The sequence below is a fragment of the Eupeodes corollae genome, chromosome 3 (genome assembly GCF_945859685.1).
Source record: "Eupeodes corollae chromosome 3, idEupCoro1.1, whole genome shotgun sequence".
Taxonomy (NCBI): Eukaryota; Metazoa; Arthropoda; class Insecta; order Diptera; family Syrphidae; genus Eupeodes; species Eupeodes corollae.
In genome coordinates, this window is record NC_079149.1 from 54,589,657 (window position 1) to 54,608,684 (window position 19,028).

The 19,028-nt window shown below is 29.8% G+C and overlaps 1 protein-coding gene and 1 non-coding gene across 2 annotated transcripts in view; one reads left to right on the plus strand and one right to left on the minus strand.

The window, feature by feature from the left end:
- Positions 1-572: 572 nt before the first annotated feature.
- The window catches only part of LOC129949627 (uncharacterized), a 51,577-nt gene continuing 33,121 nt past the window's right edge, over positions 573-19,028 (plus strand). The window contains exon 1 of the mRNA XM_056061199.1: positions 573-1,413. The gene's annotated coding sequence lies outside the window, so the exon portion shown is untranslated. The remainder of the gene's footprint in view (positions 1,414-19,028) is intronic.
- On the minus strand, positions 14,981-15,052 carry Trnat-ugu (transfer RNA threonine (anticodon UGU)). Its single transcript has one exon. It is a non-coding gene; the product is annotated as a tRNA-Thr (tRNA).

A 19,028-nucleotide genomic window follows, 5' to 3' on the forward strand; every position in this document is an offset into this window, starting at 1 on the left:
CTTGAACATTTGGATTCCTTATATAAACAAATACAAATTTTTTGTTATTAGAAAGTTTAGCACAGAATGAAATCATTGAAGCCATCTGCATTATATGAAAAATTTATTTAAAAAAAATTTAATGAATTCATTTTTCTGTGTTTACAAACATTTAGGACTTGAATTATTTTCGTTATTTTTTTCAAGTGGCAACCATAATCACAAATACTCTTGGATAAAATATAAAAATAAACAAATTAATTCTTAAACAACAAAGTATAGTTAATCTAACTTCAAACATGTTTTATTATGTTCGTATGCAACCAATAAATGTTACGTTCCAATTCCAACATTCCCCTGAATATTTCTAAATTCAGGGTTGAATTATTTTCTCTATCTTCAGCTTTACGTAAAACTATCTAGAAAATGTAAAAAAATGTACATAACAAACTCGTAAAGCCGGTAGATACAAATATATTAGATAGATACAACATCGTCGTCGACGCAAGTTTGTGTTGTACCTTGGTAAATGCATTTTCTGAGTTGTGTTTTGAATTTGTTTTTATTCATTTCTCGACTTTCTTTTGAATTTTCGTATTGCGTATTCATTTTATGAATATATCTGCATCTGATAGAAAAAGTAAGCGAAGCGGCAACACACAGAACGCAGAAGACAGACAAAACTCCAACCGAAACCGAAACCAAACAACAATAAAACATGGCTTGGTTTGAATATTAAATTGCACCACAGCTCAGTTCCATTCGAACTTCTGTGCCGTAGAGTTTGAGTCTGTGCGCGTCCATTTATAGCATTTTGGATATTTTACGAACGACTTTATCGAATTTAACAATACAAAATAGTGGATGGTTTTTACTTTCTTGTAGTTGTGGTTGGTAATTCTATTGGAAATTCCCACAACTCAACTATGTGCGTTTTATCGTTGTTTATTTTGTGGTCATAAATTTTAATTTTGTCGTTGAGAGTGCGTATCCTGTTTGTTTGTTAGATAAATATCCTTTTTTCGAGTTTCGATCCATAAATATTAAAAACCAAAGAAAAAACATCCTGTGGAATCTGGTCTAAGATATTTTGTCAGTGTCATAACACAGATGTGTCCTTAATATCGAATTACTGAAATATAGTGAAAAAGAAGTGGTGTACCTCACACACATTTTCCGAGAGGTCCTTTTTTGGTGCTCAAAGGATTGTTGTGGTGGCTTTGCGGGAAAGTGATCATCATTGTGCGTATATAATATCGGATTTCATGTTTTTGATTGGATTCTTCTTGAGAAATAGAAAATAGATAGAAATTCAAGTACCGAACAGAAGGATAGACAAAAATAAAACATAAAAAAGGATTTAAACACACAACAACAAATTGTTTGAAAAGGAATAATTCCACACAATACTGTTCTTTTTCCAACTTGACTGCGGTGAGTGTTTCTTTGATTATAGTGAATTGTGCGTAACTTAAAATTCGATTTACGTTAGCAAGCCATTCTGATGCGCTTTTGACGTAAGAATATTGAATCAACCTGAAGAATCTTGAATAGGAATTAATAATCTTATCACGCTCATAAAATTGTAGTACCTATTACACTTATGGTAACAACTTTATTGAAGCAGCACCCCTTTTGTTGTTGTTGTATTATTTTTATTATGTAAGATTTCTAATCACGTTTAAATATGAGACCAACATCGATTTCTGACAGTTGTTGCTTTTGACATATCAAAGCCTCTTACCTACCTGCAAGGATTTATGTATTCTTAAGTTATAATTCTGTATGTTAATCTAGAAAGGAAACATTATAAAAGTTCAGATAACCGTGTAAGCATACCTAATATTATGCGACAAAGGTTTAAATATTTACATTTTTTGTTTAATTTATTCCTTTTGTAACTTTGCGATCGAACTATATTTGGTCTCGAAAGGATAACTTTGAGGAATATAAATGAAGGCGGCAAGCATAAAGTCGGATTGTGTTTTTAAATTTAATTAGAGTGCTAATGTATGAAGTGAACATTGATAGATGAAATCTTATAGATTAATGAATCAGTTCGATTAGAAATATTAATAAGGGAGTACCTTGCATATGTTGCGAGTATGTACATATAGAAAGGTGATGTATGTAGCTTAGCTGCACATAAATAAAATAATAGCTATAAATTAACTTGAAGTAGTTAAGTTGTTTAAAGATTTTATTTTAGTGCCTGATTATTTATTAAAATTAAAAAAAATGCTTTTATTTTAATCTCTGTTCCAACCCCTAAATTTGCTTCTAAGACCTGAATTTATCCAATTCTCACTGGCCGTATCCAAGCTCAAAAAACGGGTTCGGAAATATTATTTCGAAGACAAAAAATCAGAATTAATATTGAATTGAAGGAATACAGTAACATATTTTTGTATAAAAAGGTTATACTACTGTTTTTTCTATCATTAGGTATGTTTGACTAATCGAACCGAAAAAACTAATGCTTTTTCAAAATTGGAATATACATATAGTGACTAATGCTCCGAGTTATAGTCACTATATGTATATTCCAATTTTGATAACCTCTATGTAGGTAATTTTTTGACAATTTTTGTATTGAAAAGTAACAAAAACGAACACACTTTTTTTGTGGAAATTGAAATGACGTGAGCTTGAGTTTGAGTTTCAACTAAGCGAAAAAGAAAAGCTAAAAATCTATTAAACACCCATTTATTTTTTTATTGGTGGATGGAACTTGTTCTTTGAGCAAAATATAGGGTTTCTCAATAAAATAATTAATTTTGAAAATTCTACTTGTTGGATAGCCGTCACTTTTAAAGCTGTCATCCTTTGACTTTTGACGAGAGTAAAACTGCATCATTTGGCAGGTTCAGGTGACAAAAGGGACTTGAAAGTAAGGCAAGTTTATAGCATTTGATTAAGGCAACTTTATTGGAAAGTTGACTGGAAAGTCAGATAAGAAAAACTTTACTATCAGTTCATGTCTACTGATGTCAAAATGATAGTTGATCATGTTTTTTCATTCAACTGAAAGCTGAACTTTATTACTTTATGATTTGTTCATTTTCTGCAAAATTTTATTTGATGTTTTATTTAAAAGGGTTCTTTGGAACCTTGGAAAAGACAGGTCAAAATGGAATGACCAATTTTTGATAGTTTTTGCACCATCAACTTAAGGTATAGTTAAGTGAAGTAAAGTTCCAAGTTTTTGGCACTTTACTTGATCACAATTTACGTTTAAGGATCGCCTATGTTGTCTGAAAATGTCCATCCTTTTTTATTTGGAGACACGTGTAGTATAAATTCTATGCTCCACAGTTGATTTAAGACTTTAGATTGAGTACTTGAATATTAACTTAATATTTATATTTTTATATTTTTTAATACAATGCTGATTTAAATTAAGTCACTTGTACCTTAATTTCTTCAAAGTTCTTACAGTCCTTTGTTTCACATATCTTTTTCTAATTAATGTAAACAAATCTCTGATCTAAATGAAGTGATAATTTTCTTCAATTATGTAAAATAATCAATATAATGAATAAATAAATAGTCAGTAAATTATAATTACAACAATAATTATCATTATTAAATTAAGCAAATAATGTCTACGCTATAAACTATATATTTATTAATGTACCTATATCAAATACAATTCGAATTAAATGCAAGTTAATATAGAAAATACCATTTTCCATTGCCAACTTGCAATTGAGAATCGATCGTGAGTGACAATGTGCGTGGTATCGAGTGTCAGGGCCAACATTTCCGTTTAAAATCATTTACACTTACATACTTATACCTATTAATATATTGATATTCGCTCCAATACGCCTATTTACTTTCAATCAATGTTGATAATAAGCGATTTCTTTATGGCAGGCTGCCCGAAATTCCAGTCAAGATTTTAAAGAAAAGCTATTAAGAGATCACAGATTGAATTTTAAAACAAAAATAAACAAATGAATGTAGGAAAATTATTTGTATGTATAGCAATGGGCAATGTAAAAATATTGAGTTAGCCTAAGCCTACTCTTAGAAATTTTTTAAATTGTATACAAATCTATTAAATGTAGATTAATATGCCTACTACAAAATTACAATGTGCGTTCTTTTGTACCTTTTTTGAAAATTTGTTCACATTCAATTGTTATTCTTGAATAGCGAATGTCGGGGCAATAAACAAATCAATAGGAAATTTCAAAAACTCGGAACTTGAATTTAGAAAATAAATTACTTGTAAAAATCGTATTTTGACAAAAACGTAAGTTACTAAGGTGTTTAAAAATAGAAAAATCATCCATGTACAACAGCTTACTAAATGATATATAATATACATACATATGTACATACATAAGTCAAACATCATTTAAAAAATTACCAAATTTGTGTACACATTTATTGTTTAGAAAAAAAATGTCAATTTGTTGTTTTTAAAAATTGTACCAGATGCCAAGAACGCCATAAAATCACTCTCAAAGTTAAATTGAAAATATTCCTTTTTGAGTTTCTTTATTTATAAAGGTATCCCAAACGTACGGACGTATACATACATATTATGTCGAGAAATGTTAATTTGACAATTCTTTCAATAACTATCAATAGAATTATGTCTATGTTTATGTCTGATTATAAATTTATTTTTTATTTGAGAAAATAGTAAATTTTTTTAATATAAAAATATACACCAAAATAGCATGTTTATAAATGGTATACAGCTAAAAAAGAATCTGTTTAAAAATATTTCCTGTTTTTTAAGATTTAAAAATATACCTGCGAGAAAGTTTATTTTCAAAAAATTCAATCACCATTTAATTTCTTTTGAAAAAAAACCTTATGTATCGAGATATCGAGTTTCGGAAAAAAAAATGTTTAATATATTTTTTTTATAAAAAATTATAACAATAACATTTTTGGTCTTCAAATATTAGTATAACATTATTAAAATTGGTACATTAGTTCTTGAAAAAACTTAAAAACAAAATAACGGCTCTATGGGGGGTACCCTTCTTGAACAATACAAAAATGTTTTGAAAAAAATTCTTAGTGAAAATTAAAAAAAAAAATCGATCGGTTTGTTTCTCAGAAACTTCGAATTTTTGATTGTTTTTGATCTAAAACAAAATTTAAAAGAAAAAAACAGCTCACATGAATCGGCTCAAAACCTTCATTTACAAATTTGTAGTCAATCGATGTAATGCTATTGGCTGTAGACAGACGGACGGAATCGGGGGACATACTTTTTTCGACTTCTCTACCATGTTTGTTTAAAATCTCGGGTTTAATTTTTTCACGAATGCGATACTTGGCACATAGTTCCTATATGTTGCAAGTAAAAATGCCATCACCATAAGTTTAATCACTTTTATTAAATCGAGTGTTTAAATAAACTGAGATTGTTGTGTACTAAAGCTTAATTACACAAAGATTTGCTTGTTTTTTCTAATACAGTTGTTCATCTCAAAAATTGGAAGTAAGCTGCATATATGTTGCACAGAAATAAGTTTCAATTAAAAGATAATCTATACATGTAATCTGTGTGATGTCTTGTTCAACATTTTAAATGGTTTTACATGTTCCTACATTTGCACAAGAAAAAAAAACAAATTCTATGATCTAACATCAACTTCATATCTATAACTTATTTTACATTGAACTATAACACATTCCTTAATGATGATACTCAATAAAATCAAATTACATTAATATTAAATAATAAAATTGTATAGATAGATATGCGCTATGCAATAAAACAATTCCAATTATTATTTGATGCAACTTTATATTTACAATAATTGCAATCTACAACACTATCGTCACTGAGCTGCTGTGAGGATGTCAGCAATTTATTGCAATTTCAAATGAATGTACAATAATTAAACTTTAAATCAAAACAAAACAAAAAGAAACAGTATCTCAAATTCAACAACAGTTTAAAAAAATACCGGTTGCTTGTTTGTTTAAAGTGCATTTTCGTTTAACACAAAAATAAAACGAAAAAAGTGAAATCTTTTAATTCGATTCGATTTAATTATTTAAATGAAAGTCAGACAGATTTATTTGGATTACAATTAATATTATACATTATGTATGTGGAATAGCATGATCGTTAAATCAATTAAATATTATTTGTTAAATAAAATGCATGTCTAGTTTAGGTTTTTTTTTGTGTGTTCTCTCTAAATGGACACTCCACACAATATACTTAAATATTTAAACTATTATGGTATAAAGTTGATCCTTATTAAAAATTAAACAAACGTTGTGTTATACCTACATACATGTATTATTTAAAATCGAACAATGTTATTCATGGTCAGAAGATTCTCTTAATATTTCAGTGGTTGGTAAATTCGCCATAGATTTGATCTTCAAATTGATGTTTCTAATAATCTCCACTTTTCACCATTTCAGAGATTTTTTCATTATAATAAGTTTTAAAGAAAATGGAAAAATTAGTTTGCCCAAAATTTGTATTTTAAGAAGTATGTATCTGCATATTTGTACTTAGTTTATTTTTCACTAAAAGTGTAATAAGTGCCCTTAAAATGTTTCAACACATTGGAAGCGTAAAATTAGAATTAGTAATATCAAAACATGATAAAGACTTACATTATCCTATATTAACAGCTGAACACAATTTTCTGTTTCGTTTTCGTCAGAAATTGAGCGCAAGTAAAATGCTGGGAATTCTGTATATTAGAATAATGAATTGTTTTAAGAGGAGCGGGGAATACCAAATATCAAATGACCAAACAATAAAAACATACAAGCAAAAAGGTGCAAGTCCCTCTGCGGTTAGTAAAATTTGATAAATTATTTCTCAAAAAATTGTTTCAAGCAAAATAATTAAGACAAAGATGGACAGTATTGATAACATCTGTAATAAATTTTATCTCGAGTTTACTTAATCTTCAAAGTCCCTTAAGTATGTATTTTGGGGACGTGGATCATGTCACCTTTTTAATAGTGGAAAAGATCCGCTTGCTTTTTAGTCAAAGCTTCTTTGATTGTAAACATGAAAAAGAAAGACTAAATACTCATGAAACAAGTTTGGGCATAAAAATTGTGTTCTCAAATTGCAAACTTGCTCTAAAGCCGTAAACAGAATTTATTCCAAGCAGAACACATATTTTAAGCAATTCACTGGTCAAAAAAATTACACAATTTGCACAAACAAAAGAATACCTTTTTTAAAGGATTAAAAATTCCAAAATTCGAATCTCGTTTTTCAATTACATCAGATTTTTTTAAATATTTATTTATTTATAAATGCTATAAATAACAAAAAACGGTTTTTTTTAAGACTAAGTTAAAACTCAAAATATCTCTTAACAATAAATTGTACGGTGATTTCGAAAAGAACAAACCATTTTCTTTTGGATACAATTTAAAGCATTTTAGTATCATAAATAATTTTAAGCCATATTATCATAGAAAACTGCAGAGGTCAATCTTATGCTAATACAATTCCGGTCAAAATTTAAAAATCTGTAACTTGTGCTTTAATAGAGATTAAGACCTTTTGAAAATAAAGCCCACCAGAAAGCTTTAGTAAAAATTGCGAAGCTTGAGGTTTATTGACCAAAATGAAGTCCCTTGAGATCGCAAAACTGTTTCAATATTTGGGTTCTATACTCAATCAATTTAATATTGTATCATACAAAAAACTTCAACGTGTTGATGCAAGCCTTTCATATCGTTTGTGGGAGAAAAGCGAACCATATAAACCTTGTAGGTGTATAAAAGATTCAGCTTTATTTATACTGCTTATCATTTGCAAAGTTCTTTCTTCCGATTCTGTAAAAAGACATTTGTTTCCGAAAATTATGTTAGTGATACTCAAGTTTTGGACTAATAAAGCCTTTTTTTCGAGCCACTTCAGAAGGGGTGAACAATTTCTAGCACCTTTGAAGAAATCCTTAAAACTTAGAACCATTTTCGGTAATGCCGCATTTGTGCTCTTTATATAATGAATGATCTGTGATACATACATAGATACATGTAGGATGTACATGTACGGATTCCTCATATACTCGTAATTCTTCATTTAAGACGTCTTAGGTTAGGTTGGTTAGGTTATAGTGGCTGTCCAAGATGGAAACGGACACACTTAGGCCAGTTTAATGGCCCATTGTGATACCACATGAATCTTGAGGCTTCCTCCTAAGCTCAATGGAACCAGCTTGAGTCGCTTACGAAACATGAGAGGCTGATTATACCGAAATGATTTAGATCGTTTAGATCGTTAAAGAAGAATTCTCCTATGTAATTCTTGAGTTTTCGAGCTAGAGCAGGTCATGTGCAGAGAAGATGAAGAACCGTTTCTTCCTCTTCTTCGTCCATACAGCTTCTGCAAAAGTCATTTGAGAATACGCCTAGTTTAGCGGCGTGCTTTCCTATTAGACAGTGTCCAGTTATGACAACCACTATCGAGCTTATATGCGATCTGCTTAGAGAGAGCAAGCACCTTGAACGTTTTAAATCCAGTGTTGGCCAGATGTTTTTTGTGGCTTGACACGTGGTGATGTTGTTCCACCTGGTGCCTGCCCTCCTCGCAGCGTCTTGCATTAGCAACAGTTTACAAGTAGCGATTGGTATGTCAGTACTTGCCAAACGTGTTAGGATGGGCTGTACTGTACCGTTCCTGGCGAGTTCATCTGCCTTACAGTTACCTGGAATGTCTCTATGGCCCGGCACCCAGCAAAGGTGAATATTAAACTGTTGCACCATCTCCATTAGAGATGATCGACAGTCATGGACTGTTATAGAGTTTAAAGAGACAGAGTCCAGAGATTTGATAGCGGCCTGGCTGTCAGAGAAAATACGGATATCAGATGTTGATATCACGTTTTCTTTGAGCTAAGACAAGACTTCCTTAATCGCCAAAAGTTCCGCCTGGAACACGCTACAATGATTGGGAAAGCGGAATGGGAGACTTAATTTCAGTCGTTCAGAGTACACACCTTCACCAACCCCTTCTTTGGTTTTTGAGCCATCTGTGTAAAAATGGATTGACTCATCCTCCAAGAATGTAATATCCTCCCAAAAAGATCTGGTAGGTATAGACATCTGGAAATTTCTGTCGAATTGTAGTTGGGGACGTCTTTCTTTATACAGAAATAAAATACAATTACAAATTAAAACCAGAATTGAGTAATTATATACCTTGTTCTTTTTAGAATAAACAGAAATGATGCGCTTTATGAGTCATAAATTAACTTGTACCACCTAGTGAATAAAATAAAGAAAACAAATCAACGATTATAATACTTATAATAATAATCCCACTCGTAATCAAATGTCGTCGAAATTTAATAGAAATTACATTCTTCAGAACTTTTATACACATCACGTACATAAAGCACGATGTGATATCATAATATCAATTTAATTTAGTGATATATCCGACCCACTCAAATTATTTATAAAATTGTGCATATATATCTTATATGGTTTTCAGATCATTTCTTATTAATGTCAACTTTGTAATTAATACGATATATCATTTGGGTATATGTATATGCAAACATAGGTTAAACTTTTTTGAACATCAAATCATAAATTAAATTTTAAAAGACCTTGATATAAATTTCTTATCAATTTAAAGTAAAAGTTTTTTTTTTAGCGTATACATTTGAGAAGCATAAATATATTGCATATATGTATATTATTCATATAAATTACGAGCAGATGCGAAATATTGAACAATGTCGTCACCGAATATATTAATCGCAAACCCGTGAAATCATTTCATTAAAAACATATATAAGACTTTTTCAATATCAGCAACAAAAAATGTATACAAAAATCTAACTACAAATTTATTTAAATTAATGTCATCAAAAAGTGGGCCAATTTATGTTGTGGAATTTCGCTGAGCAGAATTATGCAGAAAGCATCACTTTTTTGTTTGTTTTTTTTTTATTCATTATTAGCCTTATTTTTTATTAGATATTTATACGTGACTCCTCTAGGCATGTTTATTTATTCCAAAGTCATTTGAAATGTACAACATATTTTAATATAGTCGACCGGTTGGGTTTTACAGATGACCTTGAACAATAGGGCTCATATTGACAATTTAAAAGTCGTGTTAGTAGTGATAGCTTTAACAAAACACAAAATAGCTTAAAGGTCAAAATTTCTATTTGATGTGATAAAAACTTTACAAGAAATCATCCCTATAATAGAATAGGATCAAGTAATCCCTTGAACACAACTTTAAACGTGCTTTTAAGTGAAGATATCCTTTTTTCAGCAGCACATTAAGAATATCGATGTTCAATTTCGGTATTCAAAACTTGAAGATCAATGTTTACCGACATCTTTTCAGAACACAAATTAAATAATGTATCTAGAAAATGTTATATACCGACATTTTTAGAATATATTTATTTCTAACTCACAAAAATCATTTCTAAAGACTTGATAAACACCCAAATTCACTTTCACTACATCAAATTAGAATAATTGGAATGCAGAATATGATATGGGAGAATATGTCAATCAATCATTAGAGGGAAGCGAAAGTAATGTTCGTGTGTAAATGGAGAACCCAGAATTCTACCTTGAGTAGTGGGCTCACTTTAGACAAAAAAAGTTGTGTTCAAGATAGGGAATAAGATTTATTTTTATCCATAGAGCCCGGTCCTGGACCGGACTAATAAAATTAGTCAAAGAACAAAGTATTTATTATGCGTCAATTTCTCATGCCACTGATACTCAAAAAACACAACGTGTTAAGTAAGTTCCATCACACTTTTGCTCTTTTATTTAATAAAACACTATTCTTTTTTTATGCTGACATCCAAAAGTGATCATTATCAAATTAAGTGAGGTTAATTCAACACATTTTGCGTTGGTTTTAAAGTGCTGATCTTCCTTCTAAGAACCTCCATCTCCTTTCTCTCAACATAAAGCAAATTATGCACACATTTCACGTAGAACAAAAGTGACTGCTTATCGCTTATATACTTTGCCGAAAATTGTCTTAAAGTAATTTATTCGTCACGCTTAATGAAGATGAACAATAAAATTAGCTGACGCAGACGAAGCCGATTAATGTGAAAAAATTGAAAAAGAATGAAAAACACTTGAAAATTTGTCATTGCTATGCGATCATACCTTAAAAACCTTACCTTTCCTATCTACCTACACTATTTAGGGTTCATTCTACCATTAAGGTCAAGTTTCCTATACATTTTTTAATTCTTGTTGTTTGTGTTCTATCTTGTAATTTGTACGTACCTGACTTTACCTACCTATATATACATACCTTCTTGGAAAATTAAAAACAATAATAAATACTAGTTTATCTGCATTTTTGTATGTTGACATGAAAAACTGTCATTAAATAAACACAAGTTGACTTATCATCATCGGATTGCATTTGAATAGTTTAATTTTTTTTTGTTTTTCAAAACAAAAATTATATTATTGCAATCAAAAGCAATTCATTCATTCAAAGTTCATTTCTTTGAGTATTGTATTTATATAACATATAAGCAAGAATAGTTATGGTTTTTCTTATAGCATAACAATTTTTTTTGCAACAATTTGTACTAACTTACTTACTTACTTAAGACTAATGTATTTAGCTTGAAAAGGATTTTTAGCTTTCTCGCGCTTCCTTGAGGACGTTGATTAGAAAACTTTCCTCATACTCCATAAGGACGAAGGTCTTATATAGCGACACTTTGGTCGCTCGAGAGAGGGCTTTGCTCCTCAATTGCTTTTGTAACCCAAAGAAACAACGGTTAGCAAGAGTAATTCTTCGTTTGATATCAGCGCTAGTGTTGTTTTTTGCTTTCATGACTCACAGTTACGTCTGTCGATGGTGAACCGAGACGCCGGTGTTGTAGGGCCTTTGTTTACTTAATTGTAATTTGAAATGCAATAGAAGAACCTTGAGTTAACTTAGGGATGGTGCTTAAGCAACCACTTAAGAAGAGTTCCCTGAATTCCTACAAACGCTTAACCATTTATGCTAAAATAGTTTTCAATAGAAAAACCAAAACGGTTTGAAAGTAAGTTTTGCTCTTGTAACGAATCTGCTGTCTAAAAAATTCTTTCATATCAAGTTTTTTGTTATATATTAAAAAATATTAAAATAATTTTGAAAACGAGTATTTTTAAAACTTGAGCAAACAGTTACAATTAAAGTTTGGATTCAAAATTAGAACTAAAAATAAAGTCCAAATAGTATTTTTCAAAACTATAGAAGTAGCAAATTTAATTATACAGACTAATAACTAATGAAAGTTTTCAAAAACTTGGTAAAATACTAAAATTCCTTAATTTGTATCTAAAAAAAAAAATTGTACTTTTCAAAATCATCATACAATTTATTGTTGAAAGGTATTTTGAGTTTTAACTTTATCTTAAAAAACCGTTTTTGGTTGTTTTTACCATTTTTAAAGTGGCATATTTTATAAACCTTATGTAATAAAAATTTAAAATAGAGATTCGAATAAAGGACATCTTAATTCTTTAAATAAGTATTGTCTTGTATGTGGGACTGGAAAAGAAAGGAAATTTTATCTACCATTATTAACGATATTGACCAAAAACGCTATTTATATGTAAGAAGCAATTAAAATATCGAGCCCTTCCCGCTAATTTATCTTAAGCGCCAAAATAAATTTTATCGTTAACGACAAATCAAAAGCTTACCGATGGTCCTTGAAATAACTTGTACCCATAGTCAGTATTGGAAATTATTACTATGCTAAAGTTAAGACATGACAACAGCCTTTAAGGCTCTCTGTGTTACTAGCAAATTTTAATAATTAAGTTGTCGTTTTAATTAAAAATGTCGTTCACGATAAAATGGCGGTAAGGGCTCGATTTTTTGTACTAATCTCAAAAGTATTTAGAAAATTCAAAATTTGAAAAAAAAACTTTCGTAATTCTTTAAATTATTTTGATAAGATCGTTAACCGAAGAGAGTATATTCAATTTTTAAAAAGAAACCCTAAATAAAAGATCGTCTGTTTGATATTATATTCTTAACACAACAATAACGGTATTTCAATTCAAGCTGTCGATACTAAGTGTAGCAAATATTTTATTTATAATATATTTGACAATTCTCAATTATAGACGATATTTCCAAAATAACAAACATTTTTACACTGGTATCGTAAATGCATTAAATGTAATAATTGTTCAAATTAATGGAAAAAATATCTTTTTAGTTTTATTTTATTTACATTCGCAGAAGTGGATTTATTGTTTTTGTCAATTTTTGTAAAGTTTCATGCACAAAATAAGAAAATGTTGTTTGTATTAAATTATGAATTATTAAATTATGAATCTAAGCATACGCACCTAAAAATCATTTAAAAATTACTCATATAAAGAGAACATTAATTAAACAATAAAGCATTTAACCATTAGACCAAATAATATAGTCCAAGGATTACAAAAGTTGCTACACAAATGACTGATTTATAACAATTATTATTATAAAAAAAATTAAAGTCTTTGCGTACAATACTTGTTTTAATAAATTTTACTATAGCTTTATGAGTACATTGTACAAGGTGTTCAAGTAAACCACAATTATATTCTGGTGATGTTTTGATTTGGATAATTACCTTTATTTTATAATAATTTGTGTTACAAACTTTTAATATACTATAGGTACTAACTTACTTCAACCTCGACCGTTACGCTTAGAGTATTTCTGATGTGGTGACTAATTTGGGTTAGAAGTTACCAAATTTTATAACTTTTGACTTTATGAGTAATGGAAAACATTGAGTTAATGTTAACTTTTATTCTGGTGCATTACTTGTTTTAATAATAATTGACTTTAATGACACATAACATTTAATTTTTATAAAAAGTTATGTACATATGTTATATGATTTTGAAAGGCTTTTAATGTCAATCTTTTTTTCAGTTATACTCCGTATAGAGTTCACTAAAAATACTGAATTATTCATACCCTTAAACAATTATATAAAATTCTGTTACCTTTGATTCCTTTTTATCCCTGTTAAAACCAGTAAAGAGATATTTTAGAAAACTTTCTGCATTTTAAGTAAAGATCATTTCAGAAATGTTTCTCTGTTTTTAAAATCCAAGAATTATTTCTGAAAGGTTTCAAGAACGTTTCTCTGGTCTCGACGCGCCTAAAGAAAACACAAACAATGTCTTAACACAGTCCGACTTAAGAGTCAGCCTTAATCATAGTAAAAAAGTCTCTAAAGTATTTTTTTTAACATTTACTTAAGACAGTATTTCTATTGAGACCTATTTTTAGTTGGACCTATTTCAACTCACTTAAAGAGATCGTACTATAATACGTCATTAATTATTATAAACATGTAAACTTCAAAAAGGGTATCGAATTCAAATAGGGTATAATATTTCATTAACTTTCTGATGTCATATGTTTTGTTTTATTTCTTAAGTATTTAGACTTATGAGAAACACCACCTACAACATCAATTTTTAAAAAATATCTAAATCTCAACTAAAGCCGTTGGATGCACAGGTGTGCTTTGTTATTTACCTATTCATAACCTTAGAGATGAATTGAAAATAAAAAGCAGGTGGCATTTGGTTTTTTTCTGAAACTATGCTATACACAGTTTGTCAGTTGTGTATAACTAAATTTCGAATTAAACATTATAATGCCACTCCTAATATTTGTTTACATTTGAAAAATTGAAGATATATATTTTGGTATAAAAATATAAAACTCATAATTATTTGCCGACCTACCCACAGTATCTAACCATTTCATCTTAAAGTGAATCACACTAAATTGTTTTGCTGCTAAAGGTGTAATAGCCTCAAAATTAACTTTATTTTCTTTCAGGCTAGAAAACACATTCCTCAGTATTAAATTTAATTCATTTATAAGTGGAAGCTATTGGCACTTCATAAATGATCATAGAAAAAAATCACTTTGAATACTTTCTTTCAATAAAATTATAAAATAGAAGAGTTATAAAAGTTGAATATAAATCTAGAAGTAAAAATTATATTTTGCCTCCTGTGAGGATTGAACTCACGACCCCTGGTTTACAAGACCAGTGCTCTGCCACTGAGCTAAAGAGGCTCTATGTTTTGAAGTACCTGGATAAAAGCTGAGTTTTTTTATGTACCGTTATTATTGCTAATTCATCATTATTATTATTATTGTTTTAATAAATTCTTTGATTGAAGCAATGCAATCCTATGCATAAATGTACATACTTATACAAACAATAAATAACCAGTTTATAAGCAATGAGCAAATAACTACCTTGATATAATAAGTTTGATGGAAACTGATTAAGATATATATCTAATTATAAATGTCTACATTATTAAGAAATGTTTGAACTTGTCTACCTTTTGTCTTCTAATGAACATAAATGGTTCTAAAAATCTTTTTCCTTAAATTAAGAATACGAAGATGTTAAAATGTATAGAAATCAATTCTTTTGTTTTTATTGCAAAAAATTAATAAAGAATTTTGAGGTCAAGATGTATATAGGTATAGAATTGATTTACCTTGAACTTTAATAATTAAGTTGGTATAACCCGCCGGGGTATTTTATTATCTGCACGAAAGAATTTGTTTTCAAATATTGTGTTTAGTTTTTCTTTCATTTGAAAGTAAGTATAGACAGGTTGATATTTAAATTTTGATTTTATGTTATTTGTGAGAGTCTTACACTCCAAGTCACTTGATTTAGTAGATTTGTGTACGGAAATTTATAACCGCGAATAGAATTTTTTTGAAGTAAATTAAATGTTCCTACAACACTTTTTTAAACATTTTATCCCCTAAAATGGATGAACATCGTCGAGAGGTTTCTTTTAGGACCCTTTTACCGTTATTTTAACGGTTTATGATCTAGTGAAATAGCCAGCTGCATTCCTCCCCTTACACAGGTGAACCGTAATACTCGCGCTAATAGGAATGCTTATCAGCATACCCTCCAGTCCAACTTCGGCCCAACTGTCAAATACAGAGATTCGTTCTTTAGCCATACTATACGAATGTGGAATGTCTTTCCTAATAATTGAAATATTCAGGAATTCAAAACAAAAACACCGAAACTGTATAATAAGGGAAGTAATATTCCCTTAAGTGTGTGTTTATTATAAGCAAAATGTTTTAAAACCTCTTTTTTCCTTTAAAAGCTTTTGTTGTTCGACTTCAAGACTCCAAAGCTAAAAAGTGCAATCAAAAAAAAGTTTAAATTTTTAAGGATCGGAGGAAAACAGCTAGTCTGTTGATCATTTTTTATTTAACCTCTTTTGTAGGCCATTACATTTACTTTACTAATCAATGACATAATGCAAACACATGGAGTGTATTTCTGTATCAAAGTGCACGGTTGGAAATAAATATAATGGAAACTTAAAAATTTTAATTTTAATTCAGTGAGTGGTTATACCTTGATAACATGAGATTCTCTAAAGACATTCTTTTGTTGGATTTAAATAATAAAAATAAAAACAATAGAATCAAAATTTAATTGTAACCTTTTGTTGATCGATATTTTTAGAAACCATTTTAAGATTAAGATTTTGCTACTCGTAATCAATTTTTTAAGCCAGTTCACTTGATTTTATATTCATATTTAATTATACTTCTTTACAAACCCAAATACATAATATAGCTTTGTTAACACTGTTGATGTCATAAAGTTTGTTTAAAATGAAAAAATAGAAAATTATAAATGATTAGCCCTTTTGACCTACTCTCTATTTTGTCTTGATTTTACAGTTATTTATACCTAATTCTATTAACGACCGTCATTAGTTTTGTTCATACAAATATAAGCTTTATATAATCAATCTTCAGGAACTATGTTTTTCTTATTGTTTCTTCAATTTTTGAAAGTTATACATTTAATTTGCCTAGAGCTGTAGGTATCTGTTAATATAGAAACACTAACAAGTTAAAAACAAATATGAACTTTAGGAATTTTAAATTTAAAAATGTAACAAGTAGGAAAAAATACGATTTGTGAATTGCTGACCACGTAAATAAAACTAGTTGCGAAGCACCAACAAGCCTCGGAAATGGACGGATTTATTGTAGAAACCGGTATAACGGCGATGGTGAACCGAATTCCACTGTATAAGGCAGGATGATCCATTCAATATAGACGACGAAAGCCAACAATACCGTTTTCATGACTTAGAAAAAGTAAAGATTGTCATATATTAGCTGAGCAGATGGCTTGAATGCCTAGCTCACTAAAGCAGCTGGAGATAATTGGGTTAGGAGCATGAACCAACTTTTCTGTAAAATATAGTCGGAAGAATTGAGCCTCAGTATTCTATGCCCGATACTGAAAAAAGGAGATCCTTTAAATCTCTAACATTGCTTACAAAATCTTCTCTGCCGTAATATGTGAACATTTAAACCCCCAAGGACCTATTGTGGCTTAAAACTAGAAAAGTCTACAGTCAATCAAATATTAACATTACGGCAGATTCTGTAAAAAACGGGAACTTCAAATCAACACCCAGTATCTCCTCATCGATTTTAAGGCCGAGGGTACGAACCATGTCTAGTTTTGACATCACTGCCAAACCCTTCCATGGATCACCATAGAGAATTCCCGCTGCTCCATAAAGGTTGGAAATAACTTAACCGAAACTATCGATGTCAAACAAAAACAGCGCTGAGATAAAACGTAGAAATACTCTTAACGTAGAAATAAATATTTGAGTTAAGAAAGCAATCAAGTTCCTCTCTCGAGCGACCAAAATGTCGCTATACAAGACCCACATCATTCCCGTTCCGCCATACGATGCAGTAGTGTGGACTATGACAAAGCGGATGAAAGCACCCTGCGCCGTTTCTAAGAAAAGTTCTTCTCGTGATCTACGCTACCGTATACAAACATAATGTATTAGATGAGTGGAAATAAGATAGACTTAACAATAAGGACTGACCGAGCTGGATGGTAAAGTTTGTTGGGTGGGGCCCTAGTTCACACAGGACTAAAGAGTCATCTTAAGTAAGTAATAACGCCATTGGAGTTAATTATATTAACACTGAGATGTACACCTTCCCATAGCAAAAAGTTTATGGCTTTAAACCCCTCTATAAAAATCCGTTACAATTTTTTAGCGCCTGAGTTATTGTATACTCTTGTAGCATGTCCATTTGTTAGAAATAACGATATGAAACCTTAAGACTTCAGAAAAATTAAATTGAAATTCTAGTTGTTTTAGTTCCCTTCGAGTAAAATGCTAGATATGTATATGTTACGGTTCCATGCTTTTGAAATCAACAGGTCAGAACTGATAATATTTACCAACGCCAATGACTTCTAACGGATTTTTACAAATCGTCTAAAAGAATCATTTTATTCAGAACATATTCTTAGTTTAATTTAAAAGAAATGTTAAAAATTCCTCTAATATCAAATATCTTGTATTTACTTATTGTATTTTCTTAAAAATTTAATTTCATGCATACTGCTCACGCGAAAAAAAAAATAAGTAAGAAAGGGCTTCTTTTAGCCCTTAAGACTATTAATTGAGTGATATAGGTACATATAGGTATATAAGAACAAAAAATAACGCAAAATTTATTATAACGCTCCCAACAAAAGAAGTTTAAGATACAAAAAATAATAAATATAATTCTACCTTCACCTATCACCCAATCACCCTTATTCGTTTTGCTTGAGTGCATTTCCGACAACATGTTGCACTTAAATTTATTATTATATGCATAAGTATATTTATTTTTTTCTTCTTCTACTTCTTTAATTCTTTCATTATTATTTTGATGGGAAAATTCACTTCACTTCACTTCCCTTGATGGGAATTGCATATAAAAACTGCAAACGTTTTCTAGACCACACCTTCAACTTCATCATCTGGTTTTGGCTCCCACAGACATTATAATATTTTTTTTTTACCTAGGTATATTATCCAGGAAACCGTTCAGTTCGTTCCACAGGTGCACATCATCAGCACATTGCACATTTAAACTATTACGCGACAGGCAACTACTCCACAACTTATAACTGAAAATTTCCCTGAGAAATTCTCTCACTATGCCAATTAATTCAATG